Consider the following 24,769-nt stretch of genomic DNA (forward strand, 5'->3'; position numbering starts at 1 on the left):
TCCCTCCCAAGGGTGAGTGAAGGCTTCACACCCATTAACAATCAACACTAAAAACAAGAACAAAAGAAGAAATCCAAAGAAAGTAATTGCAACACAATTTACAATCACTCCAAAACAACACAAAACATGATTTCATCAACAACAATAACAAGATTACAATACCATTATGAAAGTGCAAAGGGAGATCATGGCATGGGAACCAACCTTGCTCCAAGCTAAAGGCAAATGATAGTTGACGAAGAGCTCCCTTCTCCTTAGCCTCCTCTCCAAAACCCTATTTGTCTCTAAACTTAGAGAGTGGGTGAACACCCTACTAGTTTGTCCAAGTATCCATAAAAAGGCTCTCCCACTATCTTTTTTGGCAAAAACATCAAGCCACTATCTCTTACAACCTTGTCCCTACCAAGTTTTCTATTTTTGACTTAGTGGAAACATGGGGGAGAACTGATGGAACAACTCAATTTTTGAATTGGTGGAAAAATGCATTGGTTAAGGAGCCCCCAGGCTAGCTAAGCACTAAAATGGTCAAATTTAGGCCCCTAACATGTTATACTAACATATGGGTGGCTTATTTCCATGAAAAAAAAACACACTTTGGGACCACATAATGACCCTTTAAAATCCTTATCAAGTTTGAATTCGAATTTGCCTTTGATGGTGACTCATCCCATCCCTTATCAAGTGGGTTTACTTAATCTTTAGAAAAGTAATTAGTTTAAAGGTTAAATGCTACCATGACCAAAACCCCTGGTGACATGTCATTAACACACAACAACAACAAATGTCAAGTGCCACATTAAAACACATTACACATCATCATGACATGTCCCTAATGCATTCTTGAGATTAAATTTATCACACTCATGCAAGATTACATTTATGAAATAAAACACATCACAATAAGGCTTTTGAATCTTCCAAAGATTTGCCTTGGCTATACTATGTTCACATGAGTTTGGACCTTGTTTCCCTGATAAATTTCTATGGTTCCACTTCCTGCACACTAAACTCGAGCATCAATAGTCCAAAGAGAAGTCATATAAAATACATATTAAAAGTGCATAAAATACCAATGTTTCATAATCCATATTAACACAATTCAATTAAATTTCCTTTCTTAATCATTTCAAATAAAGCATCCAAAATATTAAAATATCAAAATTTGCATATCACATTTAATCTTAAATCAACATGATCGAATTAACATTTTGAATCACATCATAATCCATTTTCTATCCTAACATGTGTAAAGTTGCATCCATATTTGTTAGATCATCACATACAAACATTTGGTTCTTAATACATATCATAGGTGGAAATCACTATTGTAAATACCAAAATCAATAGATAATATAAGCCACTATTCATCTAAGTCTTGAATATATGTCAAAATATACAAATCCCAAGTATCAAAATGCAAGTAAGATATCTATGCTATGATGGGTTGAGGTGAGGCCTCAAAGAATGTAGGTCCAAGGAGGCCTGAAATGGATCATAGTGAAGGTGGTAGTATAGATGAACCCTCTTGGGGTGTGAGAAAACCTATATGTACATCTAAAAAACTATTAATGCCTATTTCTTCCAAGGACAATGGTGATGAGGTAATAGGAAATTCTAAAGTAGTAATCTTGCTCCATTCTAGATGATGTTGTGGAAAGGCATGCTGAGTGGGATTTATTTCTAGATTAGGTCAAAGAAGACTTAAGTTTTGTGCAATACATGGGGCAATGGAGAGAGATAGTTAGGACAAGGAATGATAGAAGGCTCATGACTCAAAATAGAGACTTGAAATATGCTATGCACAAACTGAATCTTCCTATATTTGATGGTAATGATAAAATACCAACTCATGAATGGATACAAAAGTTGGATACATTCTTCACTCTCTAAACCATATTGGAAATTGAATCCATTAAGTTTTCTACAATTTATTTGAATGGCACAATGTATGGTTGGTGGCATCATGGACTTGTTGTACAAGATTGTGGAATTACTAATTCATATGAGGACTTCAACAATAAATGGATCCCATTTTGACCAAAAAAGATACAAGTTTATTATGGAGAGATGGCTTAACTGAAACAAAGTGGTTTATTAGATCCTTTATGTAGATGAATCTCAGAATATTTTTACCATCATGGTTCTATATATGATGAAAAGAGGAAGGTAATTTTATTCACTGAAGGGCTGAATGAAAGGTTCAAAGGGATGGTGAAAGTGTTGAAACTAGAATCCCCACAGGAAACTGCCAGGATGTTTCATGATTTAGAAACTTCACCTTTAGTGTATCCATCTAAGAATCCTTTTAAATGACCAAAGTTGAGTCTCAAATTTTCAAATAAAAAGAAGACCATGGCACCTTAAATGGGTTTAGAAACTTGAAATGAGTTAAGAAGGATAAAATTATGTTTTGCATGCAAAGAATCTTGGATGCTAGATCATAGGTTGCTTGGAAAGGGTTGAGATTATTTTTTATGGTGAAAATGAGGAAAAAACATCTAAGGGAGATGATGATGAAGGTTGTGATGAGTAATATAATGTGGGGACATATGAGAGACATGCTTCAAATTAAGTCCCTACCATTTCTTCACTCTTAAGAGCTCCAACATGTCATCGTATTCGCTTGAAAGAAGTTTAAAGAGGACCAAAACTTAGTTGTTTATTGGATACTAGAGTTACATATAAATTTATTAGTGTAAGCACAATAGAAAAAAGAAAATTGCAAGAGGAAATGGTTTCTTATTTTGATATTAAGGTTGAAGATGGTGATCCTCTAAACTGTACTGGGAAGGTTCCATAGCTAAGAGTCTAGTTAGGAGATGATACTTAAGTTGAATATTTCTATGTCATTGAGTTAGGTGGAATAGACACCATATTGGGATAGTGGCTTTAGACTAGTAGGTACATGATTGATCATGACTTAAAATAGTTGGAGTTAATGAAGAGTGGTCAACATGTTATTCTTAAGGCCATAACCAAAGAAGGTCCTAGAATTATTTCATCTCATTGGATGGAGATCATTAGGAGACATAATGATATTGAGTGGGTAGCCCAATGTTTTGTGTCCATTAAATCTAATCCTAATTTGGGACAACTACATCAAATTGACATTCAATTAGTGCTTGATAAGCACAAAGGGTTATTTGAGGACACTTAAGGTATACCACTTGATTGCATGTTTGAGAAAGTGGTAAAGCTTGAACAAGGTTGTAAGTTTATCATTAGTACTCCTTATTTCCATCACATACATTTTGAAGAGCATATTGAAAAAATCAATAAAGGAGTTACTTTCCATGGGAGATATTAGCCTCAACTCTTGGTGTAGGAGCATCCTTGGTGCAAGGGAAATCTTGCATCACCCAAATTTATTATTATTATTTTTAGTCTTTTCTATTTTAATAAGGACTAGTAGATAGGGTGGTTACTATTTATGGAAACTTACTATTTCTAGTAAGTTTGTCATATGAGCTTAGAATGCTCTCATTTTATATAGGAAGGTTCATTTTAGAGTTTTAAGCTTACCATAAAAATTTCATTTCTCAAGCATAATTATCAAAGAAGTTATTATGGATTTTTAGTGGAAAAATTTACAGAAAAATCTCCAGGCTCACCATTGGAGGCCTTAGAGTGCCTAGATGAGGTCTAAAAATTCAATGGAAGGGCACTAGCATCATTCTAAGCCTGTAGATCAGGATCTAGCATTTCTAAAAAGTTGTTATAATAGCCAATCAGAGCAATAGTTCATGAGTTATGGCCTTTCAAAGTTGGGATACCCAAAATATCTAAAATAATTGTCAAAGATTTATTTAGCTGACTCTATATGTATTGTTAGGGTCTATTGGCCCTAGGTATTAAGTTTAAATGTCTAGAACCTTCTCAAGCGACATAAAATTACCTATTTAAGAATTGCGTGAACATTGTCTATGACAACTCTAGGTGATAGTTCATAGCTTGTCTTGCAAATTATTGTATTGAAGGCACCCATGTGGGTTAGTGTATTGTACTTATGAATTCTGTAATTTTGCATTTGTGGTGCAAATGAGAAGTCCATATTTTGTTCTCACATTTGTTGTTATTTCTATTTTTTTGTTATGAGTTTATGGTATTAAGGGGAGCACCCTGCATCAAGTGGTATCAAAGCTAGAGTTCTTGAGTGTGTGGATAGATCATCAACTGTAAGGCAGTTCACACCAAGACCATGGTTTGGGCTAAGTGTGTAGACAAATCATTAATTGTGAGGTAGTTTGCACTAGGGTTTCAACAGAAGTGCGAAAAAGCCTCCACGAAGAGAGTGTGGTGGAAGAGCTATAGGTGTTACACCTAAGGGTTTTTGAGCCCTCCAAAGGTAAATGCAAGTGTTGGAAGAACAAATGCAAAGAGGAATAAATCTTCCTATAAGAGATGAAAGCGAGGATGAGGACAAAGTAGAAGAAAATGTTGAAGCAGAGGCAGTTCTAAGTCCAGAGGAAGAGAGGCTTTTTAGGGCCATCTCCAAGATTGGAAAAAGACCTAAGTTTGAGGTTCCCACATTTTCAAGAAATTTGAACCCAGAAGAGCTGATCGATTGGATCAATGAACTAGAAGAGTACTTTAAGTATGAAGATATTGAGGATCCAGACAAGGTCAAGTTTGCAAAGGCAAAACTAAAGGGACATGCAAAGATCTTGTGGCAAGAGGTTCAGTAGGAGTGAAATAGAAAGGGAAAGAAAAAAATCACCAGATGGGATTGATGATAGCTAAAATGAAGTGATAATTCATTCCTTTAGATTATGAGCTTGATCTATTAAAGAAGATGCAAGGAATGAAGCAAGAAGGAAAATCTATTCAAGAGTATATCGAAGAGTTCTACCAAGTTCTTATTAGAACCGGCCATGTAGAAGTTGATAAGGAGAAAGTTGCCTATTATCTTAATGGGTCAAGGCCAAGTATTCAGAATGAGCTAAGTCTGGTTTGAATGAGCAGTATTGAGTAGGCATACCAGTTTTCCCTAAGATTTGATGAAAAATTGAGCAAGAAGTTTGATAATAAGAATAGTGGAAGAGGTCATGGTGGAAGTTCTAGTGGATGATCTTATGGAGGCCATAATGATGATCAAAAGAACAAGGATGAGGCTAGAAGTATCAACCATAACCAAGGAGCAAAAAATTATAACCGTTTCCATGATCAAAACAATAGAGATCAGAGAGGAAGAGGTAGAGGACAAGGATCTGGAAGGGGAGGCTTTTGTGGAAAATGTTTTCATTGTGGAGAAGAAGGGTATAGAGCATTTGAATGTACCCAGTGCCAAGGAAGGAAAAATCAAAGAACAAAAGGTCAGATGAGAGTTGCACATGTTGATGAAGATGGTAGATCCTCACAGTCTAAAGATGCTGAAAGAGGAGAAATCCTAGTTAACAGAAGAATCCTATTGAGTGGAGAGAATGAACCTGATCAAAGAAGGAGTTTGTTTCACACAAGGTGCAGATGTGAAGATAGGTGTTGTGATGTGATCATTGATGGTGGAAGCACTGAAAATCTAGTGTCAAAAATGATGGTCACCAAGTTGAAGTTGAAGAGATAGAAACACTTGCATCCATATTGTATTGCTTGGGTGCAAGATGACCACAAGGTTATGGTCATTGAGCAGTAGTTAGTGAAGTTCAAGATTGGAAGCTACCAAGATGAGGTACTATGTGATATCATACCTATTGACATATGTCATATGTTGCTAGGTAGGCCATGGCAATTTGACAAACATGTTGTACATGATGGGTGAGAAAATACCTACACTCTGACCAAGGATGGAGTGAAACATAAGTTGAAGTTGTTGAAAGATAAAGAAGAAAAGGTATGTAGTGCTGCCAAAATATGTTTTGTTGATGGAAAAGAGTTTCTTAAAGGTATGAAGCATGAGCATATGTGTTTTGCTATAATTCCTAAAGATAGTAAAGAAGAAGTAGATGAGGTACTTGCAGAAGTTGCAGATATGTTGGGAGAGTTTTTTGATATTGTATCAAATAATGTACATGATGGATTGCCCCCAATGAGTAAGATCAATCACTAGATGGGTTTGGTTCCTAGAGCCAGTTTACCAAATAAGGTAGTGCACAGAATGACACCAGTAGAAAGTGAGGAGTTGAACATGCAAGTTCATGATTTGTAGTAGAATGGGTTGATTCGAGAGAGTCTGAGTCCATGTGTTGTACCAATAGTATTAGCACCAAAGAAGAATGGATAATGGAGGATGTAGACAAATTCTCATGCTATCAACAAGATCACAATAAAGTATATATTTCCATTGCCAAGGATGGATAATATTATGGACTATTTGAGTGGAGCTAAGTGTTTCACAAAGATAGATCTAAAGAGTGGGTACCATCAGATTCATATTAGAGAAGGTGATGAGTGGAAGACTACTTTCAAGACAAGGGAAGGACTATATGAATGGTTAGTCATGCCTTTTGGGCTAACCAATGCACCAAGCACTTTCATGAGGCTCATGAATGAGGTATTGAAGGAATTTCTGGGTAAGTTTGTCATTATTTACCTAGATGATATATTGATCTTTAGTAAGAAATTAGAAGGGAATTTGATTCATATTCATAAGGTGTTTGATAAGTTGAGGGAAGAATAGTTGCTGATAAACCTGAAGAAGTGCAACTTTGTAAAGAAAGAGTTGGTGTACCTAAGATTTGTAGTCTTAGGAGAAGGTCTGAAAATGGACCCAAAGAAAGTGAAGACTATCCTTGAATGACCTACTCCAAGGAGTGCAACAGAGGTAAGATCTTTTCATGGACTGGATACATTTTACAGAAAGTTTATAAGAAGTTTTAGCAGTATTTGTGGACCCTTGACTAAAACAATGAGAAGGGATAGGAAAGAGTTTAAGTGGACTGTAGGAGCAGACAAGAGTTTTAATATATTGAAATAGAAAGTTATTGAGTAACGTATTTTAGCACTTCCTAATTTTAACAAGGTGTTTCAAGTAGATTGTGATGTTACTGGTACTACAATAGGAGCTATTTTGAGCTAGGAAGGTAGACTAGTTGCTTATTTTAGTGAGAAGTTGAATAATGCAAAAAGAAAATATTATGTTTATGATTAGGAATTTTATGCTATAGTTCAAGTATTGAAGAAATGGAGACACAAAGTTTGTTTTATATACTGATTATCAAGCTTTGCAATATTTGAATAATCAAGGACAATTGAACCAAAGGCAGTTAAAGTGGGTTGAATTTTTGCAGAGTTATACATTTGTTTTGAAACACAGGAGTGGGAAGTCGAACAAAGTTGTAGATGCTCTTAGTAGAAGAAAAATTTTGTTTATAGAAATGTAGATAGAGGTGGTTGGGTTCAAGGAACTCGGTACATTGTATCCAAATAATCCTAATTTTGGTGAAGCATGGAAGGCTTGTACATAACCTGTTACACTTGACATGACAAAGTGGTTGGATTTTATGATCCAATACAATATGTTGTTAAAAGGAAGCCAGTTGTGCATTCCAAGAAGTTCAATGAGAGAGAACCTCATCAAGGAGAAGCATAGTGGAGGATTGGCTGGACATTTTGGTAGGGATAAAACCATAGCTTTGGTTCCTAAAAATTACTATTGGCCATAGTTACATAAAGATATGAAAAAGTTTGTACAAAGTTGTCGAGTATGTTAGATGGCGAAAGGAGTGAAGTAGAATACATGATTGTATTAGCCATTGCTTATACTAGAGAAATTGTGGGAGGATATCAGCATGGATTTTGTTCTTGGATTGTCGAGGACACAACACAAGCATGATTCTATTTTGTGGTGGTTTAGAGGTTTTCAAAGATGGCACATTTTATTCCTTGCAAGAAGACTAGTGATGTTGTTCATGTAGTAGAGTTATTTTTTAGAGAAGTAGTTAGATTACATGGTCTACCAAAGAGTATAGTTTCAAGTTGAGATACCAAATTTGTTGGGTATTTCTAGCATACATTATGGAAGAAGTTGAAGACAGATTTGAAGTTTAGTTCATCACATCATCCATAGACTGATGGATAGATAGATTGTGAATCACAGTTTGGAAAATTTGCTGAGATGCTTGGTTGGAGATAAACCAAAAGAATGGGATATGATTTTACCATAGGTAGAATTTGCATATCATAATTCTATTAATAGGAGTATTGGTAAATCACCATTCTAGATTGTATATGGGAGTAGTCCCAGAAATGCTTCTAAATTGAGGCAGTTGGATAAAGGAGAGATAAGTAGTGTTGAAGCAGAAGATTTTGCTAAACATTTGAAGAACATCCATGAGGAGGTGAGGAAGCACATCATAAAGATGAATACATAGTATAAGGCTAAGGCAAATGTGAAAAGGAGATATAAGGAATTTTAGATTAAAGATGAAGTCATGGTTCATTTGAGAAAGGATTTTTTTCCAATAGGTACATATAATAAGCTAAAGATGAAGAAGTTTGGACTATGCAAGATAGTGAATAGGCATGATTCTGAAAATGTGTATGAAGTGGAGTTGCTTGCTGAATTGAATATTTCACTAGTATTTAATATTTCAAATTTGATAAAGTGTTATGAAGGAGGTGATGGAGATGAAGTTGCAAAAGCATAGTGGAGCATCTCAATAGCTAGTTCGACTACAAAGGAGATTGAGGAGATACTCAAAAATCTTGTTGGAAAAAGGTACATGAAATAGAACTTATGAGGAATATCTAGTAAATGGAAAGGGAAACTAGTTGAGGATTCATCATGGCTAGCAAAGGAGGAGGTTAACCATCTTGGTTTTCCTTTGAACACCTAAGACATGATGGGATAACTTCTCAAAATTACCTCAGGTGTCTGATGTAAGAGCATCATGGGTGCAAGGGCAATCTTGCATCACCTAAAAAAATAATAATACTATTTTCAATCTTTTCTATTTTAATAAGGACTAGTAGATAGGGTGGTTATTATTTATGAAAATTTACTATTTTTAGTAAGCTTTTCATATGAGCTTGGAATGTTATGATTTTCTATAGGAAGGTTCATTTTAGAATTGTAAGCCTACCATAAAAATCTCTTTGCTCAAGCATAAGTATCAAAGAAGTTATTGCATATTTTTAGTGGAAAAATTTGTAGAAAAATTTTCAAGCTCACCATTGGAGGCTTTAGAGTGCCTAGATGAGGTCTAAAAACTCAATGGAAAGGTGATAGTGCCATTCCGAGCCTATAGATTAGGATTTGGCATTTCTGAAATGTGGTTATAATAGCCAATCAGAGCAATGGTTTGTGAGTTATGGCTTTTCAAAGTTGGGCTACCCGAAATATCTAAAATAATTGTCAAAGATGTATTTGGCCAACTCTATATGTATTGTTAGGGTTTGTTGGCCCTGGGTATTAAGTTTCAGTGTCTACAACCTTCCCAAGCAGCATAAAATTACCTATTTGAGAAAGGTTAGAACATTGTCTAGGATAGCTCTGGGTGATAGTTTGCAGGTTGTCTTGCAAATTATTGTATTGAAGGTGCCCATGTGGGTTAGCATATTGTACTTATAAATTTTTTAATTCCACATTTGTGGTGCAAATAAGAAGTCCATATTTTATTTTCACATTTTCTATTGTTTCTATGTTTCTATTATGAGTATATGGTATTAAGGGGAGCACCCTGCATCAACTCTAGTCCATTAATTTTTTCAATGGCATCGATTAAGAAGAAATACTGAAATCTCTATGTATGTATTGAATACAAAGCCTTACATAAGAGGACGATAAAAAAATGTATCCCATCCCATGCACTAATTATTTGTTGGATGAGTTGCATGGGTTGTTTACTTCTTAAATATAGAACTTCATCCAGGATACCATTAGATAAGGGTTCACAAGGAGGATGTGCATAAGACAACATTCATATGACATTGTGGCCAATATAAGTTCACGGTGATGTCTTTTGATCTCAATAACACACCATCTACATTTCACTCATGTATGAATCATATATTTAATAAGTAAATTCATAAGTTTGTTTTAGTGTTCTTTGATGATATCTTGATATTCAATAAAACTTGGGAAGAACTCTTATAACATTTGGTTAAGGTTTTGAGCATGAGAAATCACTTTTTGCCAAGGAATCTTGTAATACCCCTCCAATCCTAAAATTACTAAGAAAAACTTTAGTGTCAAATATTTCCAATTGGATTATTTCACTCATTAGGGACCCGAAATTTGGCCAAAAATATGCACTTTCAAGGTTTGTATATAACCTGCACTTTATAATATATTGGGTCCCATCCATAGGCCAGTCACCAATAGTGATACCTAATTATTTATATTTCAGTAATGACCTTTCCAATATAATCTAATCTTTTCACATGTTAAATTAAATATTTTTTCCTACAATTTCCAAAGCTTGTCTTCATCATCAACCATATTTGCCAATATGTGGTCAATATTTAATGTTAGGAAATAATCAAAGTATATATGTTTTAAACATGTCACTATTTCAGAGACTTTATATAGAACCTTTTTCCCTTTTAAAAGTCTTTATGTCAAGGACTTTATTCAAAACCTTGCATCCTTTATAATTTTGGCCTAGAATAGAATTAAAGCCATTAATACAAGATATCCAATGGGTACAAAATTTTAGGTTAGTATATAAAATTAACTATGTCCACCTTACTAAAATACTAAAATTTGTTTGAGCTTTTGGAGGTGTTGAGTTGGAACTATAATTGTTGAGAGCCTAAATGGAACAATTATTATATTTTCATTGATGTCAAACCTATTGGTAAGACAAGTGTCAAACCTACTACAGAGACATTCACTAATAGTGTAGAGTGCCATATCATTTGATTGATGAAGAGGATTTAGAAAGAAGAGATCATGAGATGACCTAGTTAAAGCTTGAGTTGAGATATGTAAGTGAGATGGAATTACAATGTGCACTTGATAAGTTAGTACTTGACAAGATAATTTATTGCTTAATTAATATATGAAGTGAAGGTGATAGTTGGATAAAGTTTAGATTTGAAACAAGTCATTGTGATAATCTTGATCGAGTATTGATGTTACATGGTTAATGAAGGAGTTGAAGCAAAAGATTAAAGAACTTATGCATTGCCAAGTATAACAATTTTGGTCAAGTATTTGTATTGGTTGAGTGAAAAAGACTGCCAAGTGACAATATCAACCAAGTTTTATGGTGATGACCAAGTGTGATAGTTTAGTGATGATCAAGGAATTTAGTGAAGACCAAGCATAAGAACATAGCAATGATTGAGTGACAAAAAAATAAAAATTTATGAGAGAATCAAGATTTGTAGCCGACATAGTTGAAATCTCAGAATAAGAAAAACCTGTTGATGACAAGGATTGGTGAGTTGTATTATTTAATGCAAGAAAAGGATTAGTTGAGTGATCAAAGGCTAAGATTTGAAGAGATATTTCTAGAAGTGGTGAGAAGAGAAGAAGAAAAAGAAGGTGGACAAATTCATTGAATGTTTTGGATATGATCGTAAACCCTAAGACCTACTATTGTGATTAAGCAAAAAAGATCAAAGATACCTATTTAAGGAGGTATTTGATATATTTTAAAAGTGTTGTTGGACTGGAAAGCTTGTGAAGACAAGTGATGAACAAAATTGCAAGGATATGTGCAAAGTTTGTGAGAAGAAGGATTTCTTGAAGAGTGTCCAAGTAGATATGAGATGATGCAAATGGTGAAATCTAGTCAATGAACTAGAGTTGAGCTTACTAGGGATGTGAAATTGCAAAGTGAGTTATATGTTATCAGATCAATCTTTGTTGTTATTTTCTAACCATTATGGTAATTGTAAAATCCTTTTGATAAGATTGAACTAACAGTAATTTCTATATTCTTTAATCAAGGTGACATTCTAATGGAATGCTCTTAAGTCCTCTAACAAGGCCACTCCTAATAGGGTTATTTAAATTCTTTAACAAGGTTAAAACTAACAGTTTGTTTTTTAACCTTTGACATGGTTGCCTCCTAATAGAGCTCACTTTAGAAGAGTGAAAAAGTGGTAGCATGTTACTGTTGGTTTTTCCCAAATTAGGTTTCCACATTAAATCTTGGTCAAACATTGTGTGGATATTTGTTGTGTGTTTATGCTACTTGCCATTTCTAACTTCAAGTTTATTGTTGATCGTGATAAGTTTATGCAAGATGGCACATATAGAACATAGAGTTATAATGGAATGAATAAATTGGATTATAGTGAATAGTTTTGATTAGTGAATTAATGGGTTAAGTTTGTTGAAGTTTAAATACTTGATTTATACATATGGACCTAGTGATAACTGATTAACCACCACCCTGCCTATCTTAGTTATTCTAGATATTCTAAAAAATGGTATTAGAGCTCTTGGTGCTTATTTGAAAGTTTGAAGAACTTAAAACTAAAGATCAAGATCTATAAGAGAGAGATACCCAAGCTAACCAAGGATAATTTTCCTTCATGGTAAAGGCTAATGATGTTGCATCTATTAGGTATTGGAGATTATGCACTTTACTATCTTGAAAATGATTACATTAAATTTCTTAGACCTATGACTATCGAGCAAATGAAAGAGAAGTAGGAGCGTAACCAAATGATGATTAAGCTTGCATCCTCTCTAAGCTATTCTAAATTTGATGAAAATAAGGACTATATGAATGCAAAGAAAGTATGGGAGAAGATGACACTAATTCATGGAGGAGACATAAACTTGATGAGAGCAAAGGTAGAAAGTCTAAGAGGAAAGTTTGATGACATGATATTGAATGATGCAAAGAATATATCACAATATGTTGAACAAGTCAAAGAAGTTGTGAATTTTATCAAAAGTTCTGGAGGTGAAATATTTGAGACAGTGATTAGAAAGGTACTAACAACTTTACTTCCTATTTATGCTATTAGAGTTTCTACAATACAAGAGTTAAGATGAACACCTGGTAATGATGTCACATTGGATAGTCTAGTTGGTAGACTCACAACTTTTGAAATGGCTAATTTTGATAATTATTCCCTTACTAATGTTGATTTTCTTTCAAATCAGATCTGACTATTGATGGATTTAGAAAGGAGAAGAAGAGACGACATGTGAATATTGATAGTGACTTAGAGAACTTGATGAACTTGAGGTGTTACTGGCTAAGAGGCTACCTAGAGGAAAAGGTAAATACAAAGATAAACTTCCTACTATCTGTTTCACATGCAATAAAGTTGGTTATATTGCTACAAGGTTTCTTGACAGAGAAGATAAAGACGAGAGGAAGGACAATAGGTATAGAGAAAAGAGAGATAATAGAGATGACAAAGGTAACAGAGACTACAAAGGTAAAGGTACAAAATCTTGTTATATTGTTAAAGAAATTTTTAGTAGTGGTACTAATGAAAATGATGAAGTTTTGTTTATTGCTATGAAATATGATTCTAATGAAGATGAGATATGTGAAAAGACTTCTCTAATTTCACATATAAGCAAAAATGGCAGATGGATAATTGATAGTGGATGTTCACATCATAGGAGTAGTGATACAAGAAAATTTGAAAGGTTGATTTAATACAATGGTAATAGTGTTAAATTTGTAAATGATGCATCATGTTATGTGAAAGGTAAATTATCAATTGTTATAAATGATAAGGTCATAGGCGTTAATGCATATTACATTGATGGTCTAAAAATATAACTTGTTAAGTGTGGTACAGTTGATCAATTCTAGTTACAATGTTGAATTTTTAAACAAGAAGGAAAATACCTATGATGCTATTGGTGACCTAATCAAAAGTGGAGAAAAAGCAAGAGGTAAGTTGTTCTATCTAGATCTATCTAAATAGACATTCTTATTTTCACAATATGAAGATGTTTGGCTATGGCATAAGAGGTTGTGTCATGTAAATTCCAACTTTGAGTAGCCCAAATAAGGTGATGTACATATAATGTCAATTGGGAAAGATGACTAAGTCTAGTTTCAAGAGATTTTTTTTTCTTCTGATGATATTTGTATTATTTTATAATTATTTATGTGGCCCTATTGGAGTGAAAAGTTATTAAGGATATAAGTAATTTATCTTATTTTTTTATGACTTCTCTAGAATGATGACTATAATGTTTCTTAAATAAAAATTTGATTCTATAAAAATGTTTAAGTGGTATTTGGCTAGAGTGGAGAAATAAATAGGTAAGAGTCTGAAGTGCTTGAGATCAGATAGAGGTGGTGAGTTCATATCTGGAGAGTTTAACATATTCTACAATGATAGAGGAATCAAAAGGTAGATGTCTACAACTAGAATACCACCACATAATGGTATAGTTGAGAGAAGGAATAGATTCATAATGGACTCTGAAAGGAAATTGATGATGAAAGAGAATATTTCTTCAAAGTATTGGAGAGAAGCTATCAACACTGCAATCTACACACTAAATTGAGTACAAGTCAAGAGAGGTAAAAAAAAATTCCTTTTGAGTTATGATATGGACATGCACCTAATGTAAATTATTTCAAAATTTTTGGAAGCAAATGTTATATTCAAAAATATTCAAGGAATGGAAAGATTGATGAAAAGTAATGATGGTACATTCCTAAGTTATTTCAGAAAGAGTAAGACATACAAATATTTGAATTCTAACACTAACAAGGTTTTGGAAAGTGAAAATGTTAGAGTTGATGAATTTGGAGAAAATAATGGGATAAAATGGAAGAAAGAACTTAAAGACTTCAATTTTTTATATATATCCATGAAGGAGAACCTAATTCTATTCTTGAACCTGAGATACAAGCTAGAGAAATACAAAATGTGAACACTATTGAGTCATAGAAGAGAGGACCTAACAAGCAATAGCAACCTACTGAGCATCAGATTGTAGAAGCTGAGCAACATTCAAAGAATGGCAACCATTAGAATGATGAACCTATGATACAAACAAGAATACAACAAGAGGAACATGAACTATTTGAATATGTAGTGAACATCAATAAGAACAAAGAGAAAAAGAACCTATCCTAACAAAGCATGTGAGAAGAAATCATGCACTAGACCAAATAATTAGAGATAAAGATTCAAGATTTATGACATGAAAAATACCGAGGAGTGATAAATGCTTATTGTGCGAGTATGAGCCTAGATGACACAAGGAGGGAAATGAAAAGCTAGGGCCAAAGGCATACCTAACTATCCAAACACCTTGTTGAGTAAAAAAAATGGAAGAAAACACACATAGAATAACACCAAGGAGAGAGAGAGAGAGAGAGAGAGAGAGAGAGAAAAAACACTATTAATGATTCATAAAATTATTAGCATACATGCCCAGATGTAAGGCCTTCTAGGTTATGGCTAGATGTAAAATATAGCTTCAAGATCCATGCTCCAACTTCAAACTGACAATTCCAAAAATATCTTATATAAACTCTCTATGTCCCTCTTCTAAACTAAACCAAATGCCTCTACTTATACTTGCCAAAATGAATTACAGAATATTCTAGACCATTGAATAATAGAAAGGTCAAACTTAAAATGGTCTACACTCATCCCAAGATAAGATCCTATCATTAAATTCATGATCCAAATTAAATGCATAAGTCAGCTCAAACCAAGAACCAGTCACAACAAAACTCAGTCAAAGAAGGAATTGAGCATCAAAAAATAATAGGCTCACACAGAACATGAAGGTACACTCGGTCAACACTAGATAACTCGGTTAAGGTTGGAGCTCAATTAATATTGCAACTTAGTTAACACTAATAGTTAACATTAAATCGATTAACATTGCTGGAACTCAGCTAAAAATGATGGAACTTGGTTAAAATTTCTAAAATGAACAAATGAGAAGGATTACAAGGCAACCTAGGATGATCTTGCATCAAAAAATTGGGGTTGAAAGAAATGATTCTCCTAATTCATTAAGATGTCGCAACCTGAGATGAATCCAACTCATATTGAGAAATCCAAGTAGCATCTTCAGTTGGTCTATTCTTCCACTTTACCAAATATTCATAGTAATATTTTCCTCTTGTACTTTTACCAATTCTCTGATCCAATATCTATTCAACCTCTTCAATCTATTTCTTAGGATAATCATCTGATACACCAACTTCATCATCTCACTCATGATACTTATGCAAATCAACAACACTGAATATAGGCGATATATCTATTTCATTAGGTAACTCAACTTCATAGGCATTTCCACTATCAAACTTCCTCAAAATTCTACAAGGTCCAAACTTTTTCATCTCCAGGTTGCTATATGTTCCAATAGGAAATCTACCTTTCTTCAAATGAACCATCACCTCATCACCAACCTCAAAAACATGATGTCTCCTAGATTTATCAACATTCTTCTTATACTTTTGATTAATTTGTTCCAACCTCAACTTCACTTCTTTATGCAAAGACTTCATAAAATCAACAAATTCTTCCCCTTGAACACTTCTCTTCTTTTCATTAACAAAATCTCTCAAATTAGATACTCCTCTAGGATAAATTCTAGTAACAATCTCAAAAGGTGTTTTTCCTATACTCCTATTCATAGAATTATTATATGCAAACTCAAGTTTTTCCAATACCATATCCTAATTACTCAACTTATCCCCAACTAAACATTTCAAAAAATTACCCAAGCTTCTATTCACAACCTATGTTTATCCATCTATCTATAGATGGAACGTAGAACTAAATCTCAACTTAGTACCCATCTTCTTCCCCAAAATCCTCCAATAATAACAAAAAAACTTACTGTCTCTCTCAAAAATAATGCTTTTTGGTAATCTGTGCAATCTAACAATCTCTTTGAAGAAAATACCAACAATATCAATATGCACAACATCTAATGTCTTCTTACATGGTATGAAATGTGCCATTTTAGAAAATCTATCCACAAAAATAAATATAGAATCATGCCCTCTTCCTATCTTAGGTAATCCAAGAAAAAATCCATATGAATATCACTCCATGGTTTCTTAGGAACAAAAATAGGTGTATACAATACAATATTCTGAACTACTCCTTTTGCAACTTGAAAAATTCCACAACTCCTTACAAACTACTAAACATCCTTATACATCCATGGCCAATAATACTTAGCCTTTAGTAAACTCAATGTCTTATCAATTCCAAAATGTCTAGCAAAATGACCACAATGCTTTTCCTTAATCAAATTAATTCTTATAGAAATTCTTGGTATACAAAACCAAATTCCTTTGAACAACTTACCTTCTTGAATGAAATACTCATCATATTTACTCATGTGATCTAATAGATTTGCACTCTCTCCATGCCTTAGAAAAATCAGGGTCAATATCATATAATTCCTTCATTTCATCAAAACCAAGAACTTGAACCTTCATCTCAATCAACAAGGAACGTCTTCTTCTCAATGCATCAGTAACTTAGTTAGTAACACTACTCTTATGTTTTATCACAAATGTGAAACTCTACATTTACTCAATCCACTTCATATGTTGCTGATTCAACTTATGTTGACTTCTCAAATACTATAAATATTTTTGATTAGTATAGAACATAAACACCTTAGGAATCAAATAATATCTCCACTTCTTCAAGGCTTGAATAGCAACATAAAACCCTTGATCATACACAAAATACTTCCTTTTAGCATCCTTCAACTTCTCACTAAAGAAAGCAATAGGTTTACCTTTTGACTCAACATAACTCCTATTGCACTACTACTTGCATCACATTCAACTTGAAATAGCTTATTGTAATTAGGCAAAGCCAATATAGGTAACCCAACAACCTTTTTTTTCAAAGTCTCAAAAATCTTATCAGCTCCACATGTCTACTTAAAATCATTTTTATCTCCTCTCATTGTCTCAGTCATAGCATTACAAATAGAACTAAAATTCTTTATAAAGTTTCTGTAAAACTAGCCAAACCATGAAGTGATCTTACCTCACCCATGTTCTTAGGTGTAGGCCATTTTGAAATCACTTTAACCTTCTTAGGATCCATTCTCAACCATCAACTAAAATCACAAATCCCAAATACACAATTTGCTCTTGCATAAAGGAATATTTTTTCAAGTTAATCAACAACTTCTCCTCTTTCAATCTCTACAATACTTGTCTAACATTCTCAGGTTGTTGCTCCTTAGTCTTACTAAATATCATAATCATCCAAATAACAATCACAAACTTACCCAACAATCTTTTGAGAACTTCATTCCTCAACCTTATGAAAGTACTAGTTGTATTAGTCAAACCAAAAGGCATAACTAACCATTCATACACACCATCTTTTATCTTGAAAATAGTCTTCCATTCATCACCTTCTCTAGTTCTAACCCAATTATTACCACTCTTCAAATCAATCTTGGTAAAATACTTTTCTCCACTCAAACAATCCATTATGTCATCCATCCTTAGCATAGGAAACCTATATTTCACTATGATCTTGTTAATAGCTCTAGAATCAATATACATTATCCATTCTCCATTCTTCTTAGGTGTTAATATGATAAGTAAAACACATGGAATCAAGCTTTCTTTGATCAAACCTTTCTATAACAACTCTTGCACTTTTCTATTAAGTTATTAATTCTCTATAGGTGTCAATTTGTATCATGCTTTATTTGGAAATCTAGCTCTAGGAATCAGGTCCATACAATGACTTATACTTCTTACTAATAGTACAATCAGGTATATCTTCAGTAATAATTTCCTTGTACTCATTCAACAACCTTTCAATTTCTACTGAAACTCAGGCAATACTGCTACCTTTTGCTATCACTTGGTTACTACTAACCTCTATCACTCAATTATTAATAACTATCACTCGGTCATCACTATTTTCTATCACTCAGTTACTAATGGCACAACTTTGTCTTCTAGGAATTATGGAAAATAGATTTGATTCTTCTTCATTTCCTTTTGAAATTTCTTTCCATTGAGCACACAAACTTGGAAAATAGTACATTTAGCCTCATTTGGACATTCAATCAAAGACAACAATACTTGCTTTCTCTCATTTACTCAAAGAGTGTATTAATTCAATATTCCATCATGCATAGCATATCTATCATATTTCCAAGGTCTACCCAACAAAATATGACAACAATCTATAGGCATAACATCACATAGAACTTCATCAAAGTAATTTCCAATATTGAACTTCACAACACATTGTTCGCTTACCAATATCTTATGTTCATCCCTGGTCCATGAAACATGATAGGTTTTAGGATGCGTCAGCCTCTGCAAGTGCAACATTTTAACTAGCTCCTCTGATGCCAAATTTGTTGAACTTCCACTATCAATGATCACTTTGCAACATTTTCTAGCTGTCTTACATTTCATCTTGAAAAGACTTCTCCTTAGGACAGATTCCTCATCAATTCCCTTATTACACAAATTTCTTCTCACCATCAAGTTTTCTCCAGCCTCAGGTCCACTTGGGGAACCCTCAAGATATCCTTGAATCGTAACATTTCTGTTACTTTTTAAATTCTCACCAGAGGATCTACACTCAAAGGATCTATGCCTTTCTTTACCACATCTAAAATAATTACCATGAAAACCACCTCTAGAACAATAATTACCTCTTCCTCAGTAAGAACTAGTACCTTGTTGGTAAGAATTACCACATTTGCATTCGGTCTTTCCTTTTTCATCATATTTTCCATTCATATTTTCCCTTATCTTGCACATAATTGTTAGATTTTCCACCTTCTCCATAAGATCTACCTTTGCCTCTTTGAAATCTACCACCTCCACCTCTTTGTCTTTGTTTATGCTTCTTTGTGAAGATCTCCTTAGCTTTCAAGGCATATTGGTATGCTTCTTCCACACTTTCCAATTTCACAAAATTTATCTCATCTTGAATTCTAGATCTCAATCCATTTAGATATTTTGAAACTTTCTCAACCTGATCATCTACATGTCTAGATCTAATGTCTAATCTATGGAATTCCTCGGTACACCTGAGTATACTCCTTCACTGTCACATCCTTTTGTCTCAAAATTTGCTTCTTTGTCAACAAGCTAACTTGGTAATCAGCATGAAGAAACTTCTTCTTTACCTTGTTTACTATTCTTAGCCAAGTCTTGATCTTCTCCTTTTCTCTCCTTTGTTTATTAGTTTGAAAATGCTCCCACCATAGTGAGGCATAACCTTTCAACCTAGTAACTGCAATTTTCACCTTCCTATTATCAACTTTGGTTTTAAACTCAAAAAACATCCGCATATCATAGATCCAATCCAACACATCATTGGTGTCAAATTTTTCATTGTAAGGAACAACTTCTACAATAGGCTTTGAATGTGTTCTAATAATAATCTCAACAGTCTTTCCTTATCATGATCTTCCTCAAGTTCCAAATTAGAGTTTGGTGCTATTGCTTCATCACCACTCACATCATCAAGATGCACTCCTCTCCTCTGGATTGTCTCTACAACATCTAATCTAGCTTCACTCTATCTCAACATGTCCATAATAGTAGTGTTAGCATTTCCTCTACCTCAAATAATCTTTACAAACTGGTTCCTCCAAGATTGTAGCCCTCTACAAGTGATAGGTCAAATCCTTGGATCTACCACCCTACAACCAAATCCAAATTATGATTCTACATGATCTAATCTCCTCAAGGATGAACCTCAAGCTCTAATACCACTTGATGCAAGGAGAACAATGAAAATCTTGGGCCAAAGGCACATTTAACTATCCAAACACCTTCCTAAGTAAGCACAATGGAAGCAAACACATAGAGAAGCACACTAAGGAAAGATAGAACAAAACACTTTTATTGATTCATCAAATTATCAGCATACATGCCCAGTTTTAAGGCCTTCTAGGTTATGACTAAATACAAAATATAACTTCAAGATCCATGATCCAACTTCAAACTTACAATTCTAGAAACATCTACTTAGAACTCTCTAAGTCCTTCTTCTAAACTAAACCAAATACTTCTACTTATACTTGCCAAAATGCCTTACAAAAGATTCTAGATCATTACATAATAGAAATGTTGACCTTAAAATGGTTTGCACTCATTCTAGGACAAGATCCTATCATTAAATTCATGATCCAAATTAAATACATAAGTCAACACAAACTAAGAACCAATAAAAAAAAAATTGTTCAAAGAAGGAACTGAGTATCAACAAAATAATAGGTTCACTCAATGCATGAAGGAACACTCGATCAACATTGGACAGCTCATTTAATGCTAGAACTCGGTTAACACTTATTGTTAACACTGTTGGAACTTGGTTAACACTTATTGTTAACACTGTTGGAACTTGGTTAACACTTATTGTTAACACTATTGGAACTCAGTTAACACTAACTTAGTTAACATTGTAGAAACTTAGTTAACACTACTGGAACTCGGTTAACACTGCTAGAATTTGGTCAAAAATTTTAAAATGAACAAATGAGAAGGATTGCAAGGAAAACGAAGATGCTCCTACATCACTAGATCAGTTAAGAATACACTTAAAAATGAATATTGGAATTCAACCATGAATGAAGAGATTGAAAAAATTGAAAAGAAAAGGACATGAACTCTAGTACCTAGACCAAAGGACAAGAATGTGATTAGAACAAAGTGAGTATTTAGGAACAAGATGAATGAGAAAGGTGAAGTCACAAGGAATAAGACAAGACTAGTTTGTAAAGGATATGAACAAGAAGAAAGTATTGACTATGAAGAAACTTTTTCTCAGTTTCCAAGATTGGAAGGAGTAAGAACTTTTCTTGCATATGCTACTTACAAAGGTTTCAAAGTTTATCAAATGTATATGAAGTCTATATTTCTAAATGGTATACTTGAAGAGGAAGTTTAAATTGAGTACCCTGAAGGTTTTGTTGAGCCTAGAAAGAAAAAATTGGTATGTAAATTTTAAAAAGCTTTGAATGGTTTGAAACAAGCCCCTGGAGCATGGTATGAGATATTACATGCATACTTGGAAAAATTTGGTTTTGCAAAAACAAATGAAAAAAATTTCTATATTTGAAAAATGAATATGAGAGAAAGATACTATAAGCTGAAATTTTTGTGGAACATAGGATTATGGGCTATAGTATGAGAAGAATGATAGATTTGAGTTAAAGGTTTATATTGATGCAGATCGGGCTAGAAATGTTGACGACGTAAAACACACTAGTGGATGCAATTTATTTTTTGGAAAGAGACCAATTTCCTGGACAAGCAAGAAGTAGAACTACATTTTTGAATCCACAATAGAAGCCGAGTATGTTCCTACAAAAGTACATTGTTCTAACATTGTTTGGATCAAGCAATTGTTGAAATGTATAAAGGAAGAGATTACTGATCCTATAGAAATATATTGTGACAATACAAGTGCTATAAATATTTCAATCAATCATGTTATGCATAATAAGAAAAAACATATTGAGATCAAATATCATTACTTGAGAGAGCTGGTTCAAGACAAAGAAGTGAGGATTGAACATGTGAACACAAGAACAAATTGTTAACATATTTACCAAGACATTACCTAAGGAAGTAGATGAGTAGTTGGGAGACAAGGTACACATCATTCCCTTCTCTTCTGATAAGTAAGGTAAGATTTTGCATTCCATCAAATGTTACTATCATAATATCATACACATTGATAAAGAAGATCACGCTTCAAGATCTGCCTAAAGGTGTGAAATGATGTAAAGAGATTATTTCTAAAGATAAACTTGATGATAGAGGGAGAAAGTCTACAAGTGAGACTGATGATATATAGAGAAGATGTATGACAATGTACCTGATGTTGTTATGTTGATTTCGTCTTCATATTCATTTCATTTACTTCGTAACTCTATAGACATAGAAGGAAATGAAGATGAAATAACTTATGAAGAAAGTTGAAGATAGTTGTTATCACCTATAATGCCCCACCTGGAGATCCTTGGAAACAAGGATGAAATACAAGCCAATAATTTTTTATTTTTATTTACAAGTATGAATGCACATGACAACATCATATAGGGATCACAACAATCACAACAGAAGACTTCACCACAATCTCGACAACCAACGAATCTCCAAATGCCACTACCAAACTGACACACACAAACAAAGCCAACAAAGAAAAAAGCACATAATGAGGGCTAAAGAAATGACCACTCATCAACAAAATACTAAGTTGGGGTAGAATGTAGAAACCTAAAATTTGGCTAAGCCTGAAATCTTGAAGCCCTAAAAATTGGCTAAGTCTAGATTTTTGAAGCCCTAAAATTTCCTAGAATCTTTAACTTATCTTTGAGAGGTCTGAAACCTATCTCAAAAGATTTGTCACATATATTAAAATATATCTTAAGTATAAGAAATTAAATATATGTCAACTTATACTTGAATGATATATTTTAAACCCCAAAGGAATACAATAGAAATACACAAAAAAGATTGAAAGAAAACAACCTAAATCCAAAATGCAACAACACAGGGTCGAAGAACATCGAAAAGGGTATCCAAAACAACTCTGAAAAAGTTTGGATGAAATTGAAAAGTGCTCACTGCCGGCCTGTGTAGGTTTTTGCAAAATTCATGCGATACTTTAATACAACACTAAAAAGTATTGTGTGACATTTCTAAAGGACGACATCACTTTCAAAATTTGAGTGATACTTTTCTCAAGGGTGTGCGATACTTTCAGGGTATCCTACGACATTTCTCCAAAGGAGGTATGATACTTTCCAGTATCACACAAAACTTCTCCAAGAGGCGTGTGATACTTTCTAGCATCGTATGACACAATTTCTATGGATGTGCGATATATTTTTATGTCGCACCATGCTAATAAAATATTGCCCATAGAAACACAAAAACACTTAAGGAAAACACAAAAGGGGAAAGATAGAGAAAAAATGAGTTCAAAACCTCCACACCGGGGAGTAACGAATCCACATAGATCAAGGAGCGAACACTCAAGTGCATAATCAACAAGATGCCATGATTAAGAAGGAGATACATCTATCTATCTAAAACTACAACAAAAAAGAACGTACTGAAAGCAACATCATAATGAACATAAGCAACATCGCAATGTAGAGAAATAATATCCCAATAACAAAACAACCAAACTAAGTACGCGGTTCCTCCCAACAATCAATAACATCATAAGACCATCATGGATCCTAGCCATCCCCCATGCGTAACATCCCAAGCCACTGACCAAATCGTCAGTACTGTCATAATAGGGACATCACTACTAAAACATGCAACAATATAAGCATAAGGAATCTAACATGCTAGTAGAAAAGCATAAGATAATCCTACAGTAGGTAACATCACCTACCACATGCTAAACATCAATAAGCAATATATATGCTACTACAACAATTCACATCATCTAAACAAGATATCGAAGCATTCCAATGAAAGCATAAATCACAAGAAAGCATACTTCAGAACTTGAAGTACCAAGTGAAAACATCTAACAATGGTCACACTAGGACAAAAGACCATCTCTGTACATTGGTCCATAGCAGTGGTGAAGGTAGTTACACCTCCCAACCACATGGCACCCATAGGTCCACACCCATCATGATGAAAAAGATAATGATCCAACCATAACCACGCAAAACAACATCCATGGCTAACATGCACACCAAGCAGTATGATGACTAAATCCCAAGATAGAGACAATGCATAAACTATAGGTCCCAATCAGACATCTCAATAGGCTACTAAGTAGGGGCTGACATCATGGAGAGTCGCTTGGCATCCAAAAGCCCAAGCTAGTATAGATAGCTGCTTTTTTCAACAGAAGGTGCACAACCTAGGGCAACAACTCTTCACGATAGAAGGCACACAACCCACACATTTTATCATCTTGTATTTATTAC

The sequence above is a fragment of the Cupressus sempervirens genome, chromosome 3 (assembly GCF_028749045.1).
Source record: "Cupressus sempervirens isolate cs-2001-9-10 chromosome 3, ASM2874904v1, whole genome shotgun sequence".
Taxonomy (NCBI): domain Eukaryota; kingdom Viridiplantae; phylum Streptophyta; class Pinopsida; order Cupressales; family Cupressaceae; genus Cupressus; species Cupressus sempervirens.